We start from the raw sequence: 24,993 nt of genomic DNA, 5'->3' as shown, positions 1-24,993 counted from the left end.
CTCGCACCTTCTGATGCATCAGGTAGGTGCACAATAGCATAGCCTAACCCTCTGTACTTTGGTCTATATTGATGCGGGACATAGACAGCCAGCTGATGACCAATCCATTAGTGCAATGGATGGCTGGAAGCATTTGTCTTTGCCTTTGCAATACCACAGAAGCAATGCATGGTCAATGTACAGCAATGACACACCTGTGTGAACAGCCAGGAGACCCCCCCCCCCCCCCCCCATGTTATGTTACATAGTTACATAGTTAGTACGGTCGAAAAAAGACATATGTCCATCACGTTCAACCAGGGAATTAAGGGGTAGGGGTGTGGCGCGATATTGGGGAAGGGATGAGATTTTATATTTCTTCATAAGCATTAATCTTATTTTGTCAATTAGGAACATTCAGCACCCACCCGCTATCAAGGCAGCTGCCTATCATGTCATGCCCTACCTGCACAGGTGTGCTGGCTACTCAAATGATCCAATTAAGGAGGCCATTTAGTCAGCAGCAGCAGAAGTCCTGTGCCTGGACGCTCCGAGGCAGCGAGTTTCTTCGAAAAGATTCTGCGCCGCCTTCCTCTTCGCCGCTGTTCCGGAATTCACCGCCGATTCCCTTCTTCCAGGTTCTTCGTCGGCTTCTTCCGGAGCTGCAGTCTTCAAGATCTTCTCCTTCTTCAGATGTTCCGAGGCAGGCAGGAGACGATCTTCAGGTGGTATGCTCTAGAGAAATGCGGTTCTAATAAGAACGAAAAGTACTGCAATCGTACTACGCAAAATCTCTACCACAATGCTTGGAGTTCTTCAGACCGTAGCGATCATGGTATCTCCCCTGACTGATAAGAACAGATACTACACTTGATCTTAGCCAAAAGGCCGAGAAGCGATAACCGTGAAAGGGGCGGGCCCAACAAGGTCCCCTTCATGGGCACTATCACTGCTTGCTGTCAGGGAGGCTGCCAGACAATTTTCCATGCACACTCTGGGCTGGGGGGCAGTCAACCACCAGTACACACAGCAGAACCTAAACCCATACCATTATTGCTAAGCAGCAAGACAGGGGCCCATTGCACTCCCACGGGGCCTTTTTAAATGCAATCCATAACCCGGATTTGCCAGGAACCCTTCTTACTCCTCCTACTTGCATGTGACACTGGGCTTAGGATCTGCATAGGAAACACACACACAAGCACACACCTACCTTTGTTGCCTGCAGATGCCTCCTTGGCTGTCCCCAAACGGTATCAAACCAACACCCACGGGAAGCTGTAAGCATAGAGGACATGCCTGCACCCCATTGGACTTACCTGTGTGGGTTAAATCCGGGTTATTTGACAACCTATGGCGGTGATGGTTCTGCTCAGGCAGAGCAGTGCTGATGCTCCTCATAAAGCTGTCGCTGCTGTGAAGGTTCTAGGTGACATCACAAATCCCTTTGGTTACATACACAACAAAGCTGGGTTGTTGTTGTTTACACTCTGCAAGGCCTGTGGAAGTGAGTGACATCATAGCACTGTAGTTCTGAGGGTTCAAGATGGATGCAACAATCTCCTGTTGCTTCTATGAAGGCCGTAATAGACGACATCACCAAACAGCTCCATAGTCACATACACAGCAAAGGAGAGATGTTGTTTACACCTAGTGATGTCAGTGGTATTGAGTGACATCACAGCACAGTGCTAAGGCTCCTGGGCCTGGACACAGCAGCGGCTGCAATATCTCAACGGAGAATACGTTTATATCTATGTGTGTGTGTGCGCATATATATATATATATATATATATATATATATATATATATATTTCTCCGCCGAAATCACTTTTAAACCCATTTCCACCTTTTTTTCCCTTCTCTTCCTCTTACTTTTTTTTCACGTTTTTTTACGTTTTTCTCCTTTTCGCCTCTTTTCTGGGCGTATTATTCTTCTTTTTCTTCTTTTTTTTCGTCTAATGCATACCCCATCAGTGCAGCAATGCTTATTCAATACCGCCAGCAGATGGAGACACTGGGGGATAATTTTCTAAGGATTTATACTGATTTTTCCTGTCTGAATTTGTCGCACAGAAAGTTGCAGGCCAAATATGTGTGACATTTCTGCGACTTTAGCTTCTAGAGCATTTTTACAACATTATACATAGGTGCTGAATACATAAAAAGCGACTGTTCAGCGACAGACAAGTCGCATCGGCTGAAAGTAGGCCAGAATGTCAGTCCATGTTGGAGCAGGTTTAGATACAGTCTAAAGCATAGATCTCAAAGTCTGTGCACAGAATTTAGCAAGGGCCTCGCACCTTCTGATGCATCAGGTAGGTGCACAATAGCATAGCCTAACCCTCTGTACTTTGGTCTATATTGATGCGGGACATAGACAGCCAGCTGATGACCAATCCATTAGTGCAATGGATGGCTGGAAGCATTTGTCTTTGCCTTTGCAATACCACAGAAGCAATGCATGGTCAATGTACAGCAATGACACACCTGTGTGAACAGCCAGGAGACCCCCCCCCCCCCCCCCCATGTTATGTTACATAGTTACATAGTTAGTACGGTCGAAAAAAGACATATGTCCATCACGTTCAACCAGGGAATTAAGGGGTAGGGGTGTGGCGCGATATTGGGGAAGGGATGAGATTTTATATTTCTTCATAAGCATTAATCTTATTTTGTCAATTAGGAACATTCAGCACCCACCCGCTATCAAGGCAGCTGCCTATCATGTCATGCCCTACCTGCACAGGTGTGCTGGCTACTCAAATGATCCAATTAAGGAGGCCATTTAGTCAGCAGCAGCAGAAGTCCTGTGCCTGGACGCTCCAACAGGGGCCAGACACAAGCAGAAGCAGAAGCAGCAGAAGCAGCAGCAGCACCACCTTTTGTTTTTTGGCTGCAGCAGCAGCAAGGCCCACAGGGCTGGCTAGCTGGCTAGCCAGCAAGCAGGTAGCAATGAAAGTAGGAATCTTTCTTTTTAACCCTGTAAGGGGGTGGTGCACTGTACCCGAAGATACTGCCATATCGGGTCAATGCATAGGGCGACGGAAGCAAGCTTCGAAATCGGCCCCCGTTCTCAAAAATCCATTTAATATATGGTCCCCAGATAGGGGACGTATCAGATATTAAACTGATAAGAACAGATACTACACTTGATCTTAGCCAAAAGGCCGAGAAGCGATAACCGTGAAAGGGGCGGGCCCAACAAGGTCCCCTTCATGGGCACTATCACTGCTTGCTGTCAGGGAGGCTGCCAGACAATTTTCCATGCACACTCTGGGCTGGGGGGCAGTCAACCACCAGTACACACAGCAGAACCTAAACCCATACCATTATTGCTAAGCAGCAAGACAGGGGCCCATTGCACTCCCACGGGGCCTTTTTAAATGCAATCCATAACCCGAATTTGCCAGGAACCCTTCTTACTCCTCCTACTTGCATGTGACACTGGGCTTAGGATCTGCATAGGAAACACACACACAAGCACACACCTACCTTTGTTGCCTGCAGATGCCTCCTTGGCTGTCCCCAAACGGTATCAAACCAACACCCACGGGAAGCTGTAAGCATAGAGGACATGCCTGCACCCCATTGGACTTACCTGTGTGGGTTAAATCCGGGTTATTTGACAACCTATGGCGGTGATGGTTCTGCTCAGGCAGAGCAGTGCTGATGCTCCTCATAAAGCTGTCGCTGCTGTGAAGGTTCTAGGTGACATCACAAATCCCTTTGGTTACATACACAACAAAGCTGGGTTGTTGTTGTTTACACTCTGCAAGGCCTGTGGAAGTGAGTGACATCATAGCACTGTAGTTCTGAGGGTTCAAGATGGATGCAACAATCTCCTGTTGCTTCTATGAAGGCCGTAATAGACGACATCACCAAACAGCTCCATAGTCACATACACAGCAAAGGAGAGATGTTGTTTACACCTAGTGATGTCAGTGGTATTGAGTGACATCACAGCACAGTGCTAAGGCTCCTGGGCCTGGACACAGCAGCGGCTGCAATATCTCAACGGAGAATACGTTTATATCTATGTGTGTGTGTGCGCATATATATATATATATATATATATATATATATATATATATATATATATATATATTTCTCCGCCGAAATCACTTTTAAACCCATTTCCACCTTTTTTTCCCTTCTCTTCCTCTTACTTTTTTTTCACGTTTTTTTACGTTTTTCTCCTTTTCGCCTCTTTTCTGGGCGTATTATTCTTCTTTTTCTTCTTTTTTTTCGTCTAATGCATACCCCATCAGTGCAGCAATGCTTATTCAATACCGCCAGCAGATGGAGACACTGGGGGATAATTTTCTAAGGATTTATACTGATTTTTCCTGTCTGAATTTGTCGCACAGAAAGTTGCAGGCCAAATATGTGTGACATTTCTGCGACTTTAGCTTCTAGAGCATTTTTACAACATTATACATAGGTGCTGAATACATAAAAAGCGACTGTTCAGCGACAGACAAGTCGCATCGGCTGAAAGTAGGCCAGAATGTCAGTCCATGTTGGAGCAGGTTTAGATACAGTCTAAAGCATAGATCTCAAAGTCTGTGCACAGAATTTAGCAAGGGCCTCGCACCTTCTGATGCATCAGGTAGGTGCACAATAGCATAGCCTAACCCTCTGTACTTTGGTCTATATTGATGCGGGACATAGACAGCCAGCTGATGACCAATCCATTAGTGCAATGGATGGCTGGAAGCATTTGTCTTTGCCTTTGCAATACCACAGAAGCAATGCATGGTCAATGTACAGCAATGACACACCTGTGTGAACAGCCAGGAGACCCCCCCCCCCCCATGTTATGTTACATAGTTACATAGTTAGTACGGTCGAAAAAAGACATATGTCCATCACGTTCAACCAGGGAATTAAGGGGTAGGGGTGTGGCGCGATATTGGGGAAGGGATGAGATTTTATATTTCTTCATAAGCATTAATCTTATTTTGTCAATTAGGAACATTCAGCACCCACCCGCTATCAAGGCAGCTGCCTATCATGTCATGCCCTACCTGCACAGGTGTGCTGGCTACTCAAATGATCCAATTAAGGAGGCCATTTAGTCAGCAGCAGCAGAAGTCCTGTGCCTGGACGCTCCAACAGGGGCCAGACACAAGCAGAAGCAGAAGCAGCAGAAGCAGCAGCAGCACCACCTTTTGTTTTTTGGCTGCAGCAGCAGCAAGGCCCACAGGGCTGGCTAGCTGGCTAGCCAGCAAGCAGGTAGCAATGAAAGTAGGAATCTTTCTTTTTAACCCTGTAAGGGGGTGGTGCACTGTACCCGAAGATACTGCCATATCGGGTCAATGCATAGGGCGACGGAAGCAAGCTTCGAAATCGGCCCCCGTTCTCAAAAATCCATTTAATATATGGTCCCCAGATAGGGGACGTATCAGATATTAAACTGATAAGAACAGATACTACACTTGATCTTAGCCAAAAGGCCGAGAAGCGATAACCGTGAAAGGGGCGGGCCCAACAAGGTCCCCTTCATGGGCACTATCACTGCTTGCTGTCAGGGAGGCTGCCAGACAATTTTCCATGCACACTCTGGGCTGGGGGGCAGTCAACCACCAGTACACACAGCAGAACCTAAACCCATACCATTATTGCTAAGCAGCAAGACAGGGGCCCATTGCACTCCCACGGGGCCTTTTTAAATGCAATCCATAAACCGGATTTGCCAGGAACCCTTCTTACTCCTCCTACTTGCATGTGACACTGGGCTTAGGATCTGCATAGGAAACACACACACAAGCACACACCTACCTTTGTTGCCTGCAGATGCCTCCTTGGCTGTCCCCACGGTATCAAACCAACACCCACGGGAAGCTGTAAGCATAGAGGACATGCCTGCACCCCATTGGACTTACCTGTGTGGGTTAAATCCGGGTTATTTGACAACCTATGGCGGTGATGGTTCTGCTCAGGCAGAGCAGTGCTGATGCTCCTCATAAAGCTGTCGCTGCTGTGAAGGTTCTAGGTGACATCACAAATCCCTTTGGTTACATACACAACAAAGCTGGGTTGTTGTTGTTTACACTCTGCAAGGCCTGTGGAAGTGAGTGACATCATAGCACTGTAGTTCTGAGGGTTCAAGATGGATGCAACAATCTCCTGTTGCTTCTATGAAGGCCGTAATAGACGACATCACCAAACAGCTCCATAGTCACATACACAGCAAAGGAGAGATGTTGTTTACACCTAGTGATGTCAGTGGTATTGAGTGACATCACAGCACAGTGCTAAGGCTCCTGGGCCTGGACACAGCAGCGGCTGCAATATCTCAACGGAGAATACGTTTATATCTATGTGTGTGTGTGCGCATATATATATATATATATATATATATATATATATATATATATATATATTTCTCCGCCGAAATCACTTTTAAACCCATTTCCACCTTTTTTTCCCTTCTCTTCCTCTTACTTTTTTTTCACGTTTTTTTACGTTTTTCTCCTTTTCGCCTCTTTTCTGGGCGTATTATTCTTCTTTTTCTTCTTTTTTTTCGTCTAATGCATACCCCATCAGTGCAGCAATGCTTATTCAATACCGCCAGCAGATGGAGACACTGGGGGATAATTTTCTAAGGATTTATACTGATTTTTCCTGTCTGAATTTGTCGCACAGAAAGTTGCAGGCCAAATATGTGTGACATTTCTGCGACTTTAGCTTCTAGAGCATTTTTACAACATTATACATAGGTGCTGAATACATAAAAAGCGACTGTTCAGCGACAGACAAGTCGCATCGGCTGAAAGTAGGCCAGAATGTCAGTCCATGTTGGAGCAGGTTTAGATACAGTCTAAAGCATAGATCTCAAAGTCTGTGCACAGAATTTAGCAAGGGCCTCGCACCTTCTGATGCATCAGGTAGGTGCACAATAGCATAGCCTAACCCTCTGTACTTTGGTCTATATTGATGCGGGACATAGACAGCCAGCTGATGACCAATCCATTAGTGCAATGGATGGCTGGAAGCATTTGTCTTTGCCTTTGCAATACCACAGAAGCAATGCATGGTCAATGTACAGCAATGACACACCTGTGTGAACAGCCAGGAGACCCCCCCCCCCCCATGTTATGTTACATAGTTACATAGTTAGTACGGTCGAAAAAAGACATATGTCCATCACGTTCAACCAGGGAATTAAGGGGTAGGGGTGTGGCGCGATATTGGGGAAGGGATGAGATTTTATATTTCTTCATAAGCATTAATCTTATTTTGTCAATTAGGAACATTCAGCACCCACCCGCTATCAAGGCAGCTGCCTATCATGTCATGCCCTACCTGCACAGGTGTGCTGGCTACTCAAATGATCCAATTAAGGAGGCCATTTAGTCAGCAGCAGCAGAAGTCCTGTGCCTGGACGCTCCAACAGGGGCCAGACACAAGCAGAAGCAGAAGCAGCAGAAGCAGCAGCAGCACCACCTTTTGTTTTTTGGCTGCAGCAGCAGCAAGGCCCACAGGGCTGGCTAGCTGGCTAGCCAGCAAGCAGGTAGCAATGAAAGTAGGAATCTTTCTTTTTAACCCTGTAAGGGGGTGGTGCACTGTACCCGAAGATACTGCCATATCGGGTCAATGCATAGGGCGACGGAAGCAAGCTTCGAAATCGGCCCCCGTTCTCAAAAATCCATTTAATATATGGTCCCCAGATAGGGGACGTATCAGATATTAAACTGATAAGAACAGATACTACACTTGATCTTAGCCAAAAGGCCGAGAAGCGATAACCGTGAAAGGGGCGGGCCCAACAAGGTCCCCTTCATGGGCACTATCACTGCTTGCTGTCAGGGAGGCTGCCAGACAATTTTCCATGCACACTCTGGGCTGGGGGGCAGTCAACCACCAGTACACACAGCAGAACCTAAACCCATACCATTATTGCTAAGCAGCAAGACAGGGGCCCATTGCACTCCCACGGGGCCTTTTTAAATGCAATCCATAACCCGGATTTGCCAGGAACCCTTCTTACTCCTCCTACTTGCATGTGACACTGGGCTTAGGATCTGCATAGGAAACACACACACAAGCACACACCTACCTTTGTTGCCTGCAGATGCCTCCTTGGCTGTCCCCAAACGGTATCAAACCAACACCCACGGGAAGCTGTAAGCATAGAGGACATGCCTGCACCCCATTGGACTTACCTGTGTGGGTTAAATCCGGGTTATTTGACAACCTATGGCGGTGATGGTTCTGCTCAGGCAGAGCAGTGCTGATGCTCCTCATAAAGCTGTCGCTGCTGTGAAGGTTCTAGGTGACATCACAAATCCCTTTGGTTACATACACAACAAAGCTGGGTTGTTGTTGTTTACACTCTGCAAGGCCTGTGGAAGTGAGTGACATCATAGCACTGTAGTTCTGAGGGTTCAAGATGGATGCAACAATCTCCTGTTGCTTCTATGAAGGCCGTAATAGACGACATCACCAAACAGCTCCATAGTCACATACACAGCAAAGGAGAGATGTTGTTTACACCTAGTGATGTCAGTGGTATTGAGTGACATCACAGCACAGTGCTAAGGCTCCTGGGCCTGGACACAGCAGCGGCTGCAATATCTCAACGGAGAATACGTTTATATCTATGTGTGTGTGTGCGCATATATATATATATATATATATATATATATATATATATATATATATTTCTCCGCCGAAATCACTTTTAAACCCATTTCCACCTTTTTTTCCCTTCTCTTCCTCTTACTTTTTTTTCACGTTTTTTTACGTTTTTCTCCTTTTCGCCTCTTTTCTGGGCGTATTATTCTTCTTTTTCTTCTTTTTTTTCGTCTAATGCATACCCCATCAGTGCAGCAATGCTTATTCAATACCGCCAGCAGATGGAGACACTGGGGGATAATTTTCTAAGGATTTATACTGATTTTTCCTGTCTGAATTTGTCGCACAGAAAGTTGCAGGCCAAATATGTGTGACATTTCTGCGACTTTAGCTTCTAGAGCATTTTTACAACATTATACATAGGTGCTGAATACATAAAAAGCGACTGTTCAGCGACAGACAAGTCGCATCGGCTGAAAGTAGGCCAGAATGTCAGTCCATGTTGGAGCAGGTTTAGATACAGTCTAAAGCATAGATCTCAAAGTCTGTGCACAGAATTTAGCAAGGGCCTCGCACCTTCTGATGCATCAGGTAGGTGCACAATAGCATAGCCTAACCCTCTGTACTTTGGTCTATATTGATGCGGGACATAGACAGCCAGCTGATGACCAATCCATTAGTGCAATGGATGGCTGGAAGCATTTGTCTTTGCCTTTGCAATACCACAGAAGCAATGCATGGTCAATGTACAGCAATGACACACCTGTGTGAACAGCCAGGAGACCCCCCCCCCCCCCCCATGTTATGTTACATAGTTACATAGTTAGTACGGTCGAAAAAAGACATATGTCCATCACGTTCAACCAGGGAATTAAGGGGTAGGGGTGTGGCGCGATATTGGGGAAGGGATGAGATTTTATATTTCTTCATAAGCATTAATCTTATTTTGTCAATTAGGAACATTCAGCACCCACCCGCTATCAAGGCAGCTGCCTATCATGTCATGCCCTACCTGCACAGGTGTGCTGGCTACTCAAATGATCCAATTAAGGAGGCCATTTAGTCAGCAGCAGCAGAAGTCCTGTGCCTGGACGCTCCAACAGGGGCCAGACACAAGCAGAAGCAGAAGCAGCAGAAGCAGCAGCAGCACCACCTTTTGTTTTTTGGCTGCAGCAGCAGCAAGGCCCACAGGGCTGGCTAGCTGGCTAGCCAGCAAGCAGGTAGCAATGAAAGTAGGAATCTTTCTTTTTAACCCTGTAAGGGGGTGGTGCACTGTACCCGAAGATACTGCCATATCGGGTCAATGCATAGGGCGACGGAAGCAAGCTTCGAAATCGGCCCCCGTTCTCAAAAATCCATTTAATATATGGTCCCCAGATAGGGGACGTATCAGATATTAAACTGATAAGAACAGATACTACACTTGATCTTAGCCAAAAGGCCGAGAAGCGATAACCGTGAAAGGGGCGGGCCCAACAAGGTCCCCTTCATGGGCACTATCACTGCTTGCTGTCAGGGAGGCTGCCAGACAATTTTCCATGCACACTCTGGGCTGGGGGGCAGTCAACCACCAGTACACACAGCAGAACCTAAACCCATACCATTATTGCTAAGCAGCAAGACAGGGGCCCATTGCACTCCCACGGGGCCTTTTTAAATGCAATCCATAACCCGGATTTGCCAGGAACCCTTCTTACTCCTCCTACTTGCATGTGACACTGGGCTTAGGATCTGCATAGGAAACACACACACAAGCACACACCTACCTTTGTTGCCTGCAGATGCCTCCTTGGCTGTCCCCAAACGGTATCAAACCAACACCCACGGGAAGCTGTAAGCATAGAGGACATGCCTGCACCCCATTGGACTTACCTGTGTGGGTTAAATCCGGGTTATTTGACAACCTATGGCGGTGATGGTTCTGCTCAGGCAGAGCAGTGCTGATGCTCCTCATAAAGCTGTCGCTGCTGTGAAGGTTCTAGGTGACATCACAAATCCCTTTGGTTACATACACAACAAAGCTGGGTTGTTGTTGTTTACACTCTGCAAGGCCTGTGGAAGTGAGTGACATCATAGCACTGTAGTTCTGAGGGTTCAAGATGGATGCAACAATCTCCTGTTGCTTCTATGAAGGCCGTAATAGACGACATCACCAAACAGCTCCATAGTCACATACACAGCAAAGGAGAGATGTTGTTTACACCTAGTGATGTCAGTGGTATTGAGTGACATCACAGCACAGTGCTAAGGCTCCTGGGCCTGGACACAGCAGCGGCTGCAATATCTCAACGGAGAATACGTTTATATCTATGTGTGTGTGTGCGCATATATATATATATATATATATATATATATATATATATCTCCGCCGAAATCACTTTTAAACCCATTTCCACCTTTTTTTCCCTTCTCTTCCTCTTACTTTTTTTTCACGTTTTTTTACGTTTTTCTCCTTTTCGCCTCTTTTCTGGGCGTATTATTCTTCTTTTTCTTCTTTTTTTTCGTCTAATGCATACCCCATCAGTGCAGCAATGCTTATTCAATACCGCCAGCAGATGGAGACACTGGGGGATAATTTTCTAAGGATTTATACTGATTTTTCCTGTCTGAATTTGTCGCACAGAAAGTTGCAGGCCAAATATGTGTGACATTTCTGCGACTTTAGCTTCTAGAGCATTTTTACAACATTATACATAGGTGCTGAATACATAAAAAGCGACTGTTCAGCGACAGACAAGTCGCATCGGCTGAAAGTAGGCCAGAATGTCAGTCCATGTTGGAGCAGGTTTAGATACAGTCTAAAGCATAGATCTCAAAGTCTGTGCACAGAATTTAGCAAGGGCCTCGCACCTTCTGATGCATCAGGTAGGTGCACAATAGCATAGCCTAACCCTCTGTACTTTGGTCTATATTGATGCGGGACATAGACAGCCAGCTGATGACCAATCCATTAGTGCAATGGATGGCTGGAAGCATTTGTCTTTGCCTTTGCAATACCACAGAAGCAATGCATGGTCAATGTACAGCAATGACACACCTGTGTGAACAGCCAGGAGACCCCCCCCCCCCCCATGTTATGTTACATAGTTACATAGTTAGTACGGTCGAAAAAAGACATATGTCCATCACGTTCAACCAGGGAATTAAGGGGTAGGGGTGTGGCGCGATATTGGGGAAGGGATGAGATTTTATATTTCTTCATAAGCATTAATCTTATTTTGTCAATTAGGAACATTCAGCACCCACCCGCTATCAAGGCAGCTGCCTATCATGTCATGCCCTACCTGCACAGGTGTGCTGGCTACTCAAATGATCCAATTAAGGAGGCCATTTAGTCAGCAGCAGCAGAAGTCCTGTGCCTGGACGCTCCAACAGGGGCCAGACACAAGCAGAAGCAGAAGCAGCAGAAGCAGCAGCAGCACCACCTTTTGTTTTTTGGCTGCAGCAGCAGCAAGGCCCACAGGGCTGGCTAGCTGGCTAGCCAGCAAGCAGGTAGCAATGAAAGTAGGAATCTTTCTTTTTAACCCTGTAAGGGGGTGGTGCACTGTACCCGAAGATACTGCCATATCGGGTCAATGCATAGGGCGACGGAAGCAAGCTTCGAAATCGGCCCCCGTTCTCAAAAATCCATTTAATATATGGTCCCCAGATAGGGGACGTATCAGATATTAAACTGATAAGAACAGATACTACACTTGATCTTAGCCAAAAGGCCGAGAAGCGATAACCGTGAAAGGGGCGGGCCCAACAAGGTCCCCTTCATGGGCACTATCACTGCTTGCTGTCAGGGAGGCTGCCAGACAATTTTCCATGCACACTCTGGGCTGGGGGGCAGTCAACCACCAGTACACACAGCAGAACCTAAACCCATACCATTATTGCTAAGCAGCAAGACAGGGGCCCATTGCACTCCCACGGGGCCTTTTTAAATGCAATCCATAACCCGGATTTGCCAGGAACCCTTCTTACTCCTCCTACTTGCATGTGACACTGGGCTTAGGATCTGCATAGGAAACACACACACAAGCACACACCTACCTTTGTTGCCTGCAGATGCCTCCTTGGCTGTCCCCAAACGGTATCAAACCAACACCCACGGGAAGCTGTAAGCATAGAGGACATGCCTGCACCCCATTGGACTTACCTGTGTGGGTTAAATCCGGGTTATTTGACAACCTATGGCGGTGATGGTTCTGCTCAGGCAGAGCAGTGCTGATGCTCCTCATAAAGCTGTCGCTGCTGTGAAGGTTCTAGGTGACATCACAAATCCCTTTGGTTACATACACAACAAAGCTGGGTTGTTGTTGTTTACACTCTGCAAGGCCTGTGGAAGTGAGTGACATCATAGCACTGTAGTTCTGAGGGTTCAAGATGGATGCAACAATCTCCTGTTGCTTCTATGAAGGCCGTAATAGACGACATCACCAAACAGCTCCATAGTCACATACACAGCAAAGGAGAGATGTTGTTTACACCTAGTGATGTCAGTGGTATTGAGTGACATCACAGCACAGTGCTAAGGCTCCTGGGCCTGGACACAGCAGCGGCTGCAATATCTCAACGGAGAATACGTTTATATCTATGTGTGTGTGTGCGCATATATATATATATATATATATATATATATATATATATATATATATATTCTCCGCCGAAATCACTTTTAAACCCATTTCCACCTTTTTTTCCCTTCTCTTCCTCTTACTTTTTTTTCACGTTTTTTTACGTTTTTCTCCTTTTCGCCTCTTTTCTGGGCGTATTATTCTTCTTTTTCTTCTTTTTTTTCGTCTAATGCATACCCCATCAGTGCAGCAATGCTTATTCAATACCGCCAGCAGATGGAGACACTGGGGGATAATTTTCTAAGGATTTATACTGATTTTTCCTGTCTGAATTTGTCGCACAGAAAGTTGCAGGCCAAATATGTGTGACATTTCTGCGACTTTAGCTTCTAGAGCATTTTTACAACATTATACATAGGTGCTGAATACATAAAAAGCGACTGTTCAGCGACAGACAAGTCGCATCGGCTGAAAGTAGGCCAGAATGTCAGTCCATGTTGGAGCAGGTTTAGATACAGTCTAAAGCATAGATCTCAAAGTCTGTGCACAGAATTTAGCAAGGGCCTCGCACCTTCTGATGCATCAGGTAGGTGCACAATAGCATAGCCTAACCCTCTGTACTTTGGTCTATATTGATGCGGGACATAGACAGCCAGCTGATGACCAATCCATTAGTGCAATGGATGGCTGGAAGCATTTGTCTTTGCCTTTGCAATACCACAGAAGCAATGCATGGTCAATGTACAGCAATGACACACCTGTGTGAACAGCCAGGAGACCCCCCCCCCCCCCCCCCCCCATGTTATGTTACATAGTTACATAGTTAGTACGGTCGAAAAAAGACATATGTCCATCACGTTCAACCAGGGAATTAAGGGGTAGGGGTGTGGCGCGATATTGGGGAAGGGATGAGATTTTATATTTCTTCATAAGCATTAATCTTATTTTGTCAATTAGGAACATTCAGCACCCACCCGCTATCAAGGCAGCTGCCTATCATGTCATGCCCTACCTGCACAGGTGTGCTGGCTACTCAAATGATCCAATTAAGGAGGCCATTTAGTCAGCAGCAGCAGAAGTCCTGTGCCTGGACGCTCCAACAGGGGCCAGACACAAGCAGAAGCAGAAGCAGCAGAAGCAGCAGCAGCACCACCTTTTGTTTTTTGGCTGCAGCAGCAGCAAGGCCCACAGGGCTGGCTAGCTGGCTAGCCAGCAAGCAGGTAGCAATGAAAGTAGGAATCTTTCTTTTTAACCCTGTAAGGGGGTGGTGCACTGTACCCGAAGATACTGCCATATCGGGTCAATGCATAGGGCGACGGAAGCAAGCTTCGAAATCGGCCCCCGTTCTCAAAAATCCATTTAATATATGGTCCCCAGATAGGGGACGTATCAGATATTAAACTGATAAGAACAGATACTACACTTGATCTTAGCCAAAAGGCCGAGAAGCGATAACCGTGAAAGGGGCGAGCCCAACAAGGTCCCCTTCATGGGCACTATCGCTGCTTGCTGTCAGGGAGGCTGCCAGACAATTTTCCATGCACACTCTGGGCTGGGGGGCAGTCAACCACCAGTACACACAGCAGAACCTAAACCCATACCATTATTGCTAAGCAGCAAGACAGGGGCCCATTGCACTCCCACGGGGCCTTTTTAAATGCAATCCATAACCCGGATTTGCCAGGAACCCTTCTTACTCCTCCTACTTGCATGTGACACTGGGCTTAGGATCTGCATAGGAAACACACACACAAGCACACACCTACCTTTGTTGCCTGCAGATGCCTCCTTGGCTGTCCCCAAACGGTATCAAACCAACACCCACGGGAAGCTGTAAGCATAGAGGACATGCCTGCACCCCATTGGACTTACCTGTGTGGGTTAAATCCGGGTTATTTGACAACCTATGGCGGTGATGGTTCTGCTCAGGCAGAGCAGTGCTGATGCTCCTCATAAAGCTGTCGCTGCTGTGAAGGTTCTAGGTGACATCACAAATCCCTTTGGTTACATACACAACAAAGCTGGGTTGTTGTTGTTTACACTCTGCAAGGCCTGTGGAAGTGAGTGACATCATAGCACTGTAGTTCTGAGGGTTCAAGATGGATGCAACAATCTCCTGTTGCTTCTATGAAGGCCGTAATAGACGACATCACCAAACAGCTCCATAGTCACATACACAGCAAAGGAGAGATGTTGTTTACACCTAGTGATGTCAGTGGTATTGAGTGACATCACAGCACAGTGCTAAGGCTCCTGGGCCTGGACACAGCAGCGGCTGCAATATCTCAACGGAGAATACGTTTATATCTATGTGTGTGTGTGCGCATATATATATATATATATATATATATATATATATATATATATATATATATTTCTCCGCCGAAATCACTTTTAAACCCATTTCCACCTTTTTTTCCCTTCTCTTCCTCTTACTTTTTTTTCACGTTTTTTTACGTTTTTCTCCTTTTCGCCTCTTTTCTGGGCGTATTATTCTTCTTTTTCTTCTTTTTTTTCGTCTAATGCATACCCCATCAGTGCAGCAATGCTTATTCAATACCGCCAGCAGATGGAGACACTGGGGGATAATTTTCTAAGGATTTATACTGATTTTTCCTGTCTGAATTTGTCGCACAGAAAGTTGCAGGCCAAATATGTGTGACATTTCTGCGACTTTAGCTTCTAGAGCATTTTTACAACATTATACATAGGTGCTGAATACATAAAAAGCGACTGTTCAGCGACAGACAAGTCGCATCGGCTGAAAGTAGGCCAGAATGTCAGTCCATGTTGGAGCAGGTTTAGATACAGTCTAAAGCATAGATCTCAAAGTCTGTGCACAGAATTTAGCAAGGGCCTCGCACCTTCTGATGCATCAGGTAGGTGCACAATAGCATAGCCTAACCCTCTGTACTTTGGTCTATATTGATGCGGGACATAGACAGCCAGCTGATGACCAATCCATTAGTGCAATGGATGGCTGGAAGCATTTGTCTTTGCCTTTGCAATACCACAGAAGCAATGCATGGTCAATGTACAGCAATGACACACCTGTGTGAACAGCCAGGAGACCCCCCCCCCCCCCCCCCATGTTATGTTACATAGTTACATAGTTAGTACGGTCGAAAAAAGACATATGTCCATCACGTTCAACCAGGGAATTAAGGGGTAGGGGTGTGGCGCGATATTGGGGAAGGGATGAGATTTTATATTTCTTCATAAGCATTAATCTTATTTTGTCAATTAGGAACATTCAGCACCCACCCGCTATCAAGGCAGCTGCCTATCATGTCATGCCCTACCTGCACAGGTGTGCTGGCTACTCAAATGATCCAATTAAGGAGGCCATTTAGTCAGCAGCAGCAGAAGTCCTGTGCCTGGACGCTCCAACAGGGGCCAGACACAAGCAGAAGCAGAAGCAGCAGAAGCAGCAGCAGCACCACCTTTTGTTTTTTGGCTGCAGCAGCAGCAAGGCCCACAGGGCTGGCTAGCTGGCTAGCCAGCAAGCAGGTAGCAATGAAAGTAGGAATCTTTCTTTTTAACCCTGTAAGGGGGTGGTGCACTGTACCCGAAGATACTGCCATATCGGGTCAATGCATAGGGCGACGGAAGCAAGCTTCGAAATCGGCCCCCGTTCTCAAAAATCCATTTAATATATGGTCCCCAGATAGGGGACGTATCAGATATTAAACTGATAAGAACAGATACTACACTTGATCTTAGCCAAAAGGCCGAGAAGCGATAACCGTGAAAGGGGCGGGCCCAACAAGGTCCCCTTCATGGGCACTATCACTGCTTGCTGTCAGGGAGGCTGCCAGACAATTTTCCATGCACACTCTGGGCTGGGGGGCAGTCAACCACCAGTACACACAGCAGAACCTAAACCCATACCATTATTGCTAAGCAGCAAGACAGGGGCCCATTGCACTCCCACGGGGCCTTTTTAAATGCAATCCATAACCCGGATTTGCCAGGAACCCTTCTTACTCCTCCTACTTGCATGTGACACTGGGCTTAGGATCTGCATAGGAAACACACACACAAGCACACACCTACCTTTGTTGCCTGCAGATGCCTCCTTGGCTGTCCCCAAACGGTATCAAACCAACACCCACGGGAAGCTGTAAGCATAGAGGACATGCCTGCACCCCATTGGACTTACCTGTGTGGGTTAAATCCGGGTTATTTGACAACCTATGGCGGTGATGGTTCTGCTCAGGCAGAGCAGTGCTGATGCTCCTCATAAAGCTGTCGCTGCTGTGAAGGTTCTAGGTGACATCACAAATCCCTTTGGTTACATACACAACAAAGCTGGGTTGTTGTTGTTTACACTCTGCAAGGCCTGTGGAAGTGAGTGACATCATAGCACTGTAGTTCTGAGGGTTCAAGATGGATGCAACAATCTCCTGTTGCTTCTATGAAGGCCGTAATAGACGACATCACCAAACAGCTCCATAGTCACATACACAGCAAAGGAGAGATGTTGTTTACACCTAGTGATGTCAGTGGTATTGAGTGACATCACAGCACAGTGCTAAGGCTCCTGGGCCTGGACACAGCAGCGGCTGCAATATCTCAACGGAGAATACGTTTATATCTATGTGTGTGTGTGCGCATATATATATATATATATATATATATATATATATATATATATATATATATATATATATATATATATACCGTATATACTCGAGTATAGGCCGAGTTTTTCAGCACGATTTTTCGTGCTGAAAACACCCCCCTCGGCTTATACTCGAGTGAACTCCCCCACCCGCAGTGGTCTTCAACCTGCGGACCTCCAGAGGTTTCAAAACTACAACTCCCAGCAAGCCCGGGCAGCCATCGGCTGTCCGGGCTTGCTGGGAGTTGTAGTTTTGAAACCTCCGGAGGTCCGCAGGTTGAAGACCACTGCGGCCTTCAACATCATCCAGCCCCCTCTCACCCCCTTTAGTTCTGAGTACTCACCTCCGCTCGGCGCTGGTCCGGTCCTGCAGGGCTGTCCGGTAAGGAGGTGGTCCGGTGGGATACTGGTTCCGGGCTGCTATCTTCACCGGGGAGGCCTCTTCTAAGCGCTTCGGGCCCGGCCTCAGAATAGTCACGTTGCCGTGACAACGACGCAGATACGTCGTTGTTAAGGCAACGGCTCTATTCCGGGCCGGAAGCGCGGAGAAGAGGCGCCCCCGGTGAAGATAGCAGCCCGGACCACCTCCTCACCGGACCACCTCCTTACCGGACAGCCCTGCAGGACCGGACCAGCGCCGAGCGGAGGTGAGTACTCAGAACTAAAGGGGGTGAGAGGGGGCTGGATGATGTTGAAGGCCGCAGTGGTCTTCAACCTGCGGACCTCCGGAGGTTTCAAAACTACAACTCCCAGCAAGCCCGGACAGCCGATGGCTGCCCGGGCTTGCTGGGAGTTGTAGTTTTGAAACCTCTGGAGGTCCGCATGTTGAAGGCCGCAGTGGTCTTCAACCTGCGGACCTCCGGAGGTTTCAAAACTACAACTCCCAGCAAGCCCGGACAGCCGATGGCTGCCCGGGCTTGCTGGGAGTTGTAGTTTTGAAACCTCTGGAGGTCCGCATGTTGAAGGCCGCAGTGGTCTTCAACCTGCGGACCTCCGGAGGTTTCAAAACTACAACTCCCAGCAAGCCCGGACAGCCGATGGCTGCCCGGGCTTGCTGGGAGTTGTAGTTTTGAAACCTCTGGAGGTCCGCAGGTTGAAGACCACTGAGGGCGAATGATGAGAAGAGGATGATGAAGGGGGGGGGGGGGGGTGTGGGGATGATGAAGGGGGGTGTGGGGATGATGAAGGGGGGTGGGGATGATGAAGGGGGGGTGTGTGGGATGATTACAAGGGGATGATGAAGGGGGGATGTGTGGGATGATAAGGGGATGTGTGGGATGATGACAAGGGGATGATGAAGGGGGGATGTGTGGGATGATGACAAGGGGATGATGAAGGGGGGATGTGTGGGATGATGACAAGGGGATGATGAAGGGGGGATGTGTGGGATAAGGGGATGTGTGGGATGATAAGGGGATGATGAAGGGGGGATGTGTGGGATGATGACAAGGGGATGATGAGGATGTTAATGACGGGTCTGGATGATGACAGGGGGGGATGAGGTATTTCCCACCCTAGGCTTATACTCGAGTCAATAACTTTTCCTGGGATTTTGGGTTGAAATTAGGGGTCTCGGCTTATACTCGGGTCGGCTTATACTCGAGTATATACGGTATATATATATATATATATATATATATATATATATATATATATATATATATATATATATATATATATATATATATATTTCTCCGCCGAAATCACTTTTAAACCCATTTCCACCTTTTTTTCCCTTCTCTTCCTCTTACTTTTTTTTCACGTTTTTTTACGTTTTTCTCCTTTTCGCCTCTTTTCTGGGCGTATTATTCTTCTTTTTCTTCTTTTTTTTCGTCTAATGCATACCCCATCAGTGCAGCAATGCTTATTCAATACCGCCAGCAGATGGAGACACTGGGGGATAATTTTCTAAGGATTTATACTGATTTTTCCTGTCTGAATTTGTCGCACAGAAAGTTGCAGGCCAAATATGTGTGACATTTCTGCGACTTTAGCTTCTAGAGCATTTTTACAACATTATACATAGGTGCTGAATACATAAAAAGCGACTGTTCAGCGACAGACAAGTCGCATCGGCTGAAAGTAGGCCAGAATGTCAGTCCATGTTGGAGCAGGTTTAGATACAGTCTAAAGCATAGATCTCAAAGTCTGTGCACAGAATTTAGCAAGGGCCTCGCACCTTCTGATGCATCAGGTAGGTGCACAATAGCATAGCCTAACCCTCTGTACTTTGGTCTATATTGATGCGGGACATAGACAGCCAGCTGATGACCAATCCATTAGTGCAATGGATGGCTGGAAGCATTTGTCTTTGCCTTTGCAATACCACAGAAGCAATGCATGGTCAATGTACAGCAATGACACACCTGTGTGAACAGCCAGGAGACCCCCCCCCCCCCCCCCCCCATGTTATGTTACATAGTTACATAGTTAGTACGGTCGAAAAAAGACATATGTCCATCACGTTCAACCAGGGAATTAAGGGGTAGGGGTGTGGCGCGATATTGGGGAAGGGATGAGATTTTATATTTCTTCATAAGCATTAATCTTATTTTGTCAATTAGGAACATTCAGCACCCACCCGCTATCAAGGCAGCTGCCTATCATGTCATGCCCTACCTGCACAGGTGTGCTGGCTACTCAAATGATCCAATTAAGGAGGCCATTTAGTCAGCAGCAGCAGAAGTCCTGTGCCTGGACGCTCCAACAGGGGCCAGACACAAGCAGAAGCAGAAGCAGCAGAAGCAGCAGCAGCACCACCTTTTGTTTTTTGGCTGCAGCAGCAGCAAGGCCCACAGGGCTGGCTAGCTGGCTAGCCAGCAAGCAGGTAGCAATGAAAGTAGGAATCTTTCTTTTTAACCCTGTAAGGGGGTGGTGCACTGTACCCGAAGATACTGCCATATCGGGTCAATGCATAGGGCGACGGAAGCAAGCTTCGAAATCGGCCCCCGTTCTCAAAAATCCATTTAATATATGGTCCCCAGATAGGGGACGTATCAGATATTAAACTGATAAGAACAGATAAGGTTTCAACAAAATTTTATTGAATAAATAAGAAACCATACAAAATTTAAAATGCAAAATAATAAAAGGTTCACAAAAGTTTTAAAATACAAATAATAAAACCAGTAATAAAAGGAGAAAAAATAAAAATGGCAGGATAAAACATTATACAAATGTCATAAAAACTGATTATATTGTTATTTCGTTCCATAGAGGCAGACACCACATGGATGCTGCCTCGCTGGCCCCCAACTGTTTCTTGTCTCTTAGGTAATAGATGTACATCTCACTCAGGGCCAGCTTTATACAGTTTTTAACATCAATAAAATCATGTTTAAAAAGTAAGATGTTCCTAACTTTCCAGATGGCATTTTTAAAACAATTAATAATCATCCAGCAGATCATCTGCTGTTTAAAATTGGGGCAGTTAAAAAGACCGTAAAAGACACATTCGTGATTAAAATCTTTTAGGCCGCAGGCCCACTTCAAAAGTGGGCCTACCTTCCTCCAAAGCTCCCGTGCAAAAGGGCAGTTCCAAAATATGTGCAGCACCGTTTCGTCCACTCCGCAGCCATCTCTCGGGCACTTGGCTCTCGCCACCAGTCCTCGCCTGTGCTGGAACTCACGAGTAGGGAGGCACTGGTGGACGATTGCCCAGGCAAGATCCCTGTGTACATTCGCCAGAAACTTCCCGTACACGTTCCGCCATACCTTTTTGGATCTTGCCTGTGTGAAATTGGACACTGCCAGGGTAACCTCACTCCGCCTGAGGACCTTTGATACCTTTCTCTGGTCCCCCAGTATGTCAGGCTCCAAATCTTGGAGACCTAGGAGCCTGACTGTCTTTTCCAACACCACATAATGTTTTGGGGGACACAGAAGCACCGGAGCGTTCAGAGGGATGCGCAACCATCTTTTAAAAACCATGCCCGCAGCGTACCTTAAAAAGCAGCTAAAAATGCCATCGGATTTAATAATTTTAAAACAGAAACAGAAATACTTTATGTAAAAGAAAGTAAAAAGGTTAGGAACATCTTTCCCGCCATTATCTTTACTTTTGTACATAAAATCACGCTTTAATTTCTCCATTTTTGAACCCCATAAAAAAGTAAAAACAATTCTAGTTACTTTTTTAATGTATAAAATAGATGGAGGAAATACCATGGCAATGTATAGCATAATAGGGAGTAAAACCATCTTTATTATTAAAATCTTCCCCTCCATGGTAAGGTTTCTAAGATTCCACATTAAAATCTTCTTCTCCATCTTAGCTATAGCTGAATCCCAGTTAGGGCTCCCATCATTGACCTGGTTAAAAACAATACCTAAAACTTTAATTTGATCCTGTTGCATTGTGACTCCTGGGGTGATGGATGAATCCCAGGAGCCAATATAAAAACAGTCACATTTATCTGTGTTTAGCTTAAAACCAGAGACCTCGCAGAAATAGCTGGTGTTCCTCAATGCCCCCCTCATGGATGGAGAGTCCGGGCACAGTATGGTGACATCATCCATGTACCCCAACACCTTTAGATGGGTCCCTCCTCCACCAGGTATTGGTACGCCTCTTACTACCCGGTCTTTTCTGAGGAGGGCCATCAGTGGTTCGATTGCGCAAATAAAAAGGAGTGGGGACAGGGGGCAGCCCTGTTTGACACCTGATAAAAGAGGAACACCGCTGGTTAAAAAGCCATTAACAGAGACTTGACTAAAACAGGATCGGTATAAAAGCATGATTCGGCTTAAAATCGTTTCAGGCACTGCCATCTTTTTAAGAACTAAAAACAGGTATTCATGGGAGACCCTATCAAAGGCTTTTTCAAAGTCTAAGGATAAAATTGCTACAGTTTGATTTCTATCCTTAAAATACCATAAAACATCTCTTAAAATATTTAGGGATTCAGCTATAGACCTTCCAGGTACCCCACAAACCTGATTTGGGTGAATTAATTTATGAATAAAAGGTTTAAAACGGACAGCTAATAACTTGGCTAAAACTTTATAATCGACATTTAAAAGTGTGATGGGGCGCCAATTTTTTAGCATATCCTTTTCACCCTTTTTAAAAAGTAATGATACAATCCCCCTCCTCCAGGAAGGGGGAAGTTCATTAACAATAAAAGTTTCTTTATACAATAAAACCATATCATCCTTTAAAATATCCCAAAAAGCTAAATAAAATTCGATGGGTAAACCATCTTCCCCAGGGGCCTTCCCACTAGAAAAACTTTTAAAAACAAATAAAAGTTCATCTAAGTTAAGATCACGGGATAAAACCTCCTGGTCTAAAACATCTAGCTTAAAATCAAGGGAATTAAGAACATGTTCTAAAAAGGATGGATTAAGATCTTTCTTATTAAAAAGAAGCTGGTAGAAGTTAAAAACTGCATCTAACATGCCTTTTGGAGTGGATTCACCCTCAAGGTTTTGGATGATATCCCTCCTATTCATCACTTTTTTAAAAAAGAAACGGGAACATTTCTCGCCCTCCTCCAGGTGCTGCACATGTGAGTTAAAAATGATTTGTTTCCCTTTCTTTTCTATGGCATGTTTTATTTCAGTTTTAAGGTTTAAAATATCATTTTCTACATCCATACCAGCTTCTTTCAATTTAAAAAGTACATTTAAACGCATGTTAAGAACATAAAACCACTGTTTTTCCATTTTTGCCTTCTTCTTACCTGCTTTGATAAAAAAAAAATCTGATTTTAGATTTGGTGCCCTCCCACCAGTGCAGCATAGGCTCGTGGGGTTTTCTTTGTGATTGCCAGCATTGGTAGGTCCGCACAAACTCCTCTTTTATCTCAGGGTCCTCTAGGAGTGTGGTGTTTAATCTCCAGAGGCCCCTTTTTGCTTTTTGCTCCCCCTCTAGCTCCAGGCCCACCAAGAGGAGCTTATGATCAGAGAAGATATTCTGCTCGAGCGTGCATTTCAGGGGTTTAAAAGCTCTAGAGGAAAAAATAAAATCGATTCTGGAGCTCACTCTTCCATTGGACCATGTGGCGCCCGGGTCCTCCGGCAAGAGATCCTTCCAGCAATCTTTCAAATTAAAATCATCAATAAAATTTTTAAGCAGGTAAGAAGTGCGGTCTTTACGATTAATATCCCCACCCTGCCGGTGTTCCCCATCACGTATGCAGTTAAAATCACCTCCCACCAGCAGGGGGGAAGACCCAACACCAAACAGTGGTAAAATTTCAAATAGTTCTGCCCGCTCCTGTTTATCAGGAGGGGCATACACATTTAAAACACGAATTAAAAGTCCATTAAAATATAGATGAATTAAAAGAGCTCTGCCAGGCACAATCTCAGTTACTGTATGAATAGAAAAGGACTGGCCTCGGCAGAGCAGCCCAACACCCACAGAACGACAGTCATTTGCACCGGACCATATGGATGGGCCCAGCTTCCAGTCTTCTTTTAAGTCTTTATAGTCCATTTTACTAGGGATTCCACATTCTTGTAGCAGGCAAAGGTCAAAGTCACATGTCTCTAGATAAGAAAATAAAGCAGCCCTGCGATCAGGGCTCTTTAAGGACCTCACATTGAGTGAGGCAATTTTTACAGGGATAGGCATAGTTTATGGAGAGTCCGTGCTTGGAGAATCAAAGTCAATAATAAGCTGCGTACCGTCATCCCCCGCCTGCGGGGTCATCAGCTCCTTGATGTTCTGAGGGTCGGAGCTTGAGATCGATGATGCCCCGACCCTGAGCTCGCTCTCGTCCGAACTACGGCACGCCGCTTTCCTTTGAATGTCTTCCTCTTCTTCTTCTCTTTGTCTTTTAAATGTCACACTGCTGTCCATATCCTCTGTGTTGCTCTCACTCGATGTAATCTCTGGCCCCCGGCTGATGGATCTGCGTCTTCTTTCATCTTTTGACGACTGGAACTGCTGCACAGGGGCCTGTGAGGCCTCTTTTCCGGAACCTTTGCCGCTACCTTGGGAAGTTTTCATCGCTTGTTCCCCAGCAAGCGTTGCTGAGGACTGTTGCTCCAACTTCCCCATCGATCGACGATGGCCAGTTTTACCCACCGGGTCCACTGCTGGCGGGGCAGCAAACCCTGGTTTGGCGCCACTTGTCTTCTTGGCCCTGTCCTGTTTAGGCGGAGTAACAGGACCGGGCTCAGACCTGGCCACCTGGCTCCCCTTCCGGCGGGCTTTCACCGGGGCCTCTTCGTCCGGAGCAGGGCGACCCTGGGCCAAGCCAGTACCTGGCTTATGCTGCAATTTTGGGTCCACCT

The 24,993-nt window shown here is 46.2% G+C and overlaps 8 non-coding genes and 1 pseudogene across 8 annotated transcripts; all 9 read right to left on the bottom strand.

The window, feature by feature from the left end:
* Window positions 1-741: 741 nt before the first annotated feature.
* On the bottom strand, window positions 742-879 carry LOC130341314 (U2 spliceosomal RNA; annotated as a pseudogene).
* A 2,091-nt stretch (window positions 880-2,970) lies between these two features.
* LOC130341328 (U2 spliceosomal RNA) lies at window positions 2,971-3,161 on the bottom strand. The gene has a single exon (XR_008881281.1). It is a non-coding gene; the product is annotated as a U2 spliceosomal RNA (small nuclear RNA).
* Window positions 3,162-5,259: 2,098 nt separating this feature from the next.
* Window positions 5,260-5,450, bottom strand: LOC130341327 (U2 spliceosomal RNA). Its single transcript, XR_008881280.1, has one exon. It is a non-coding gene; the product is annotated as a U2 spliceosomal RNA (small nuclear RNA).
* A 2,090-nt stretch (window positions 5,451-7,540) lies between these two features.
* On the bottom strand, window positions 7,541-7,731 carry LOC130341326 (U2 spliceosomal RNA). The gene has a single exon (XR_008881279.1). It is a non-coding gene; the product is annotated as a U2 spliceosomal RNA (small nuclear RNA).
* A 2,093-nt stretch (window positions 7,732-9,824) lies between these two features.
* On the bottom strand, window positions 9,825-10,015 carry LOC130341325 (U2 spliceosomal RNA). Its single transcript, XR_008881278.1, has one exon. It is a non-coding gene; the product is annotated as a U2 spliceosomal RNA (small nuclear RNA).
* A 2,081-nt stretch (window positions 10,016-12,096) lies between these two features.
* Window positions 12,097-12,287, bottom strand: LOC130341321 (U2 spliceosomal RNA). Its single transcript, XR_008881277.1, has one exon. It is a non-coding gene; the product is annotated as a U2 spliceosomal RNA (small nuclear RNA).
* Window positions 12,288-14,386: 2,099 nt separating this feature from the next.
* On the bottom strand, window positions 14,387-14,577 carry LOC130341309 (U2 spliceosomal RNA). The gene has a single exon (XR_008881272.1). It is a non-coding gene; the product is annotated as a U2 spliceosomal RNA (small nuclear RNA).
* A 2,099-nt stretch (window positions 14,578-16,676) lies between these two features.
* Window positions 16,677-16,867, bottom strand: LOC130341296 (U2 spliceosomal RNA). The gene has a single exon (XR_008881264.1). It is a non-coding gene; the product is annotated as a U2 spliceosomal RNA (small nuclear RNA).
* Window positions 16,868-20,617: 3,750 nt separating this feature from the next.
* Window positions 20,618-20,803, bottom strand: LOC130341301 (U2 spliceosomal RNA). Its single transcript, XR_008881268.1, has one exon. It is a non-coding gene; the product is annotated as a U2 spliceosomal RNA (small nuclear RNA).
* Window positions 20,804-24,993: the final 4,190 nt, after the last annotated feature.

This window comes from Hyla sarda, unplaced genomic scaffold, assembly GCF_029499605.1.
Source record: "Hyla sarda isolate aHylSar1 unplaced genomic scaffold, aHylSar1.hap1 scaffold_618, whole genome shotgun sequence".
Classification (NCBI taxonomy): Eukaryota; Metazoa; Chordata; class Amphibia; order Anura; family Hylidae; genus Hyla; species Hyla sarda.
This window is presented reverse-complemented; position numbering and strand designations above follow the sequence as displayed.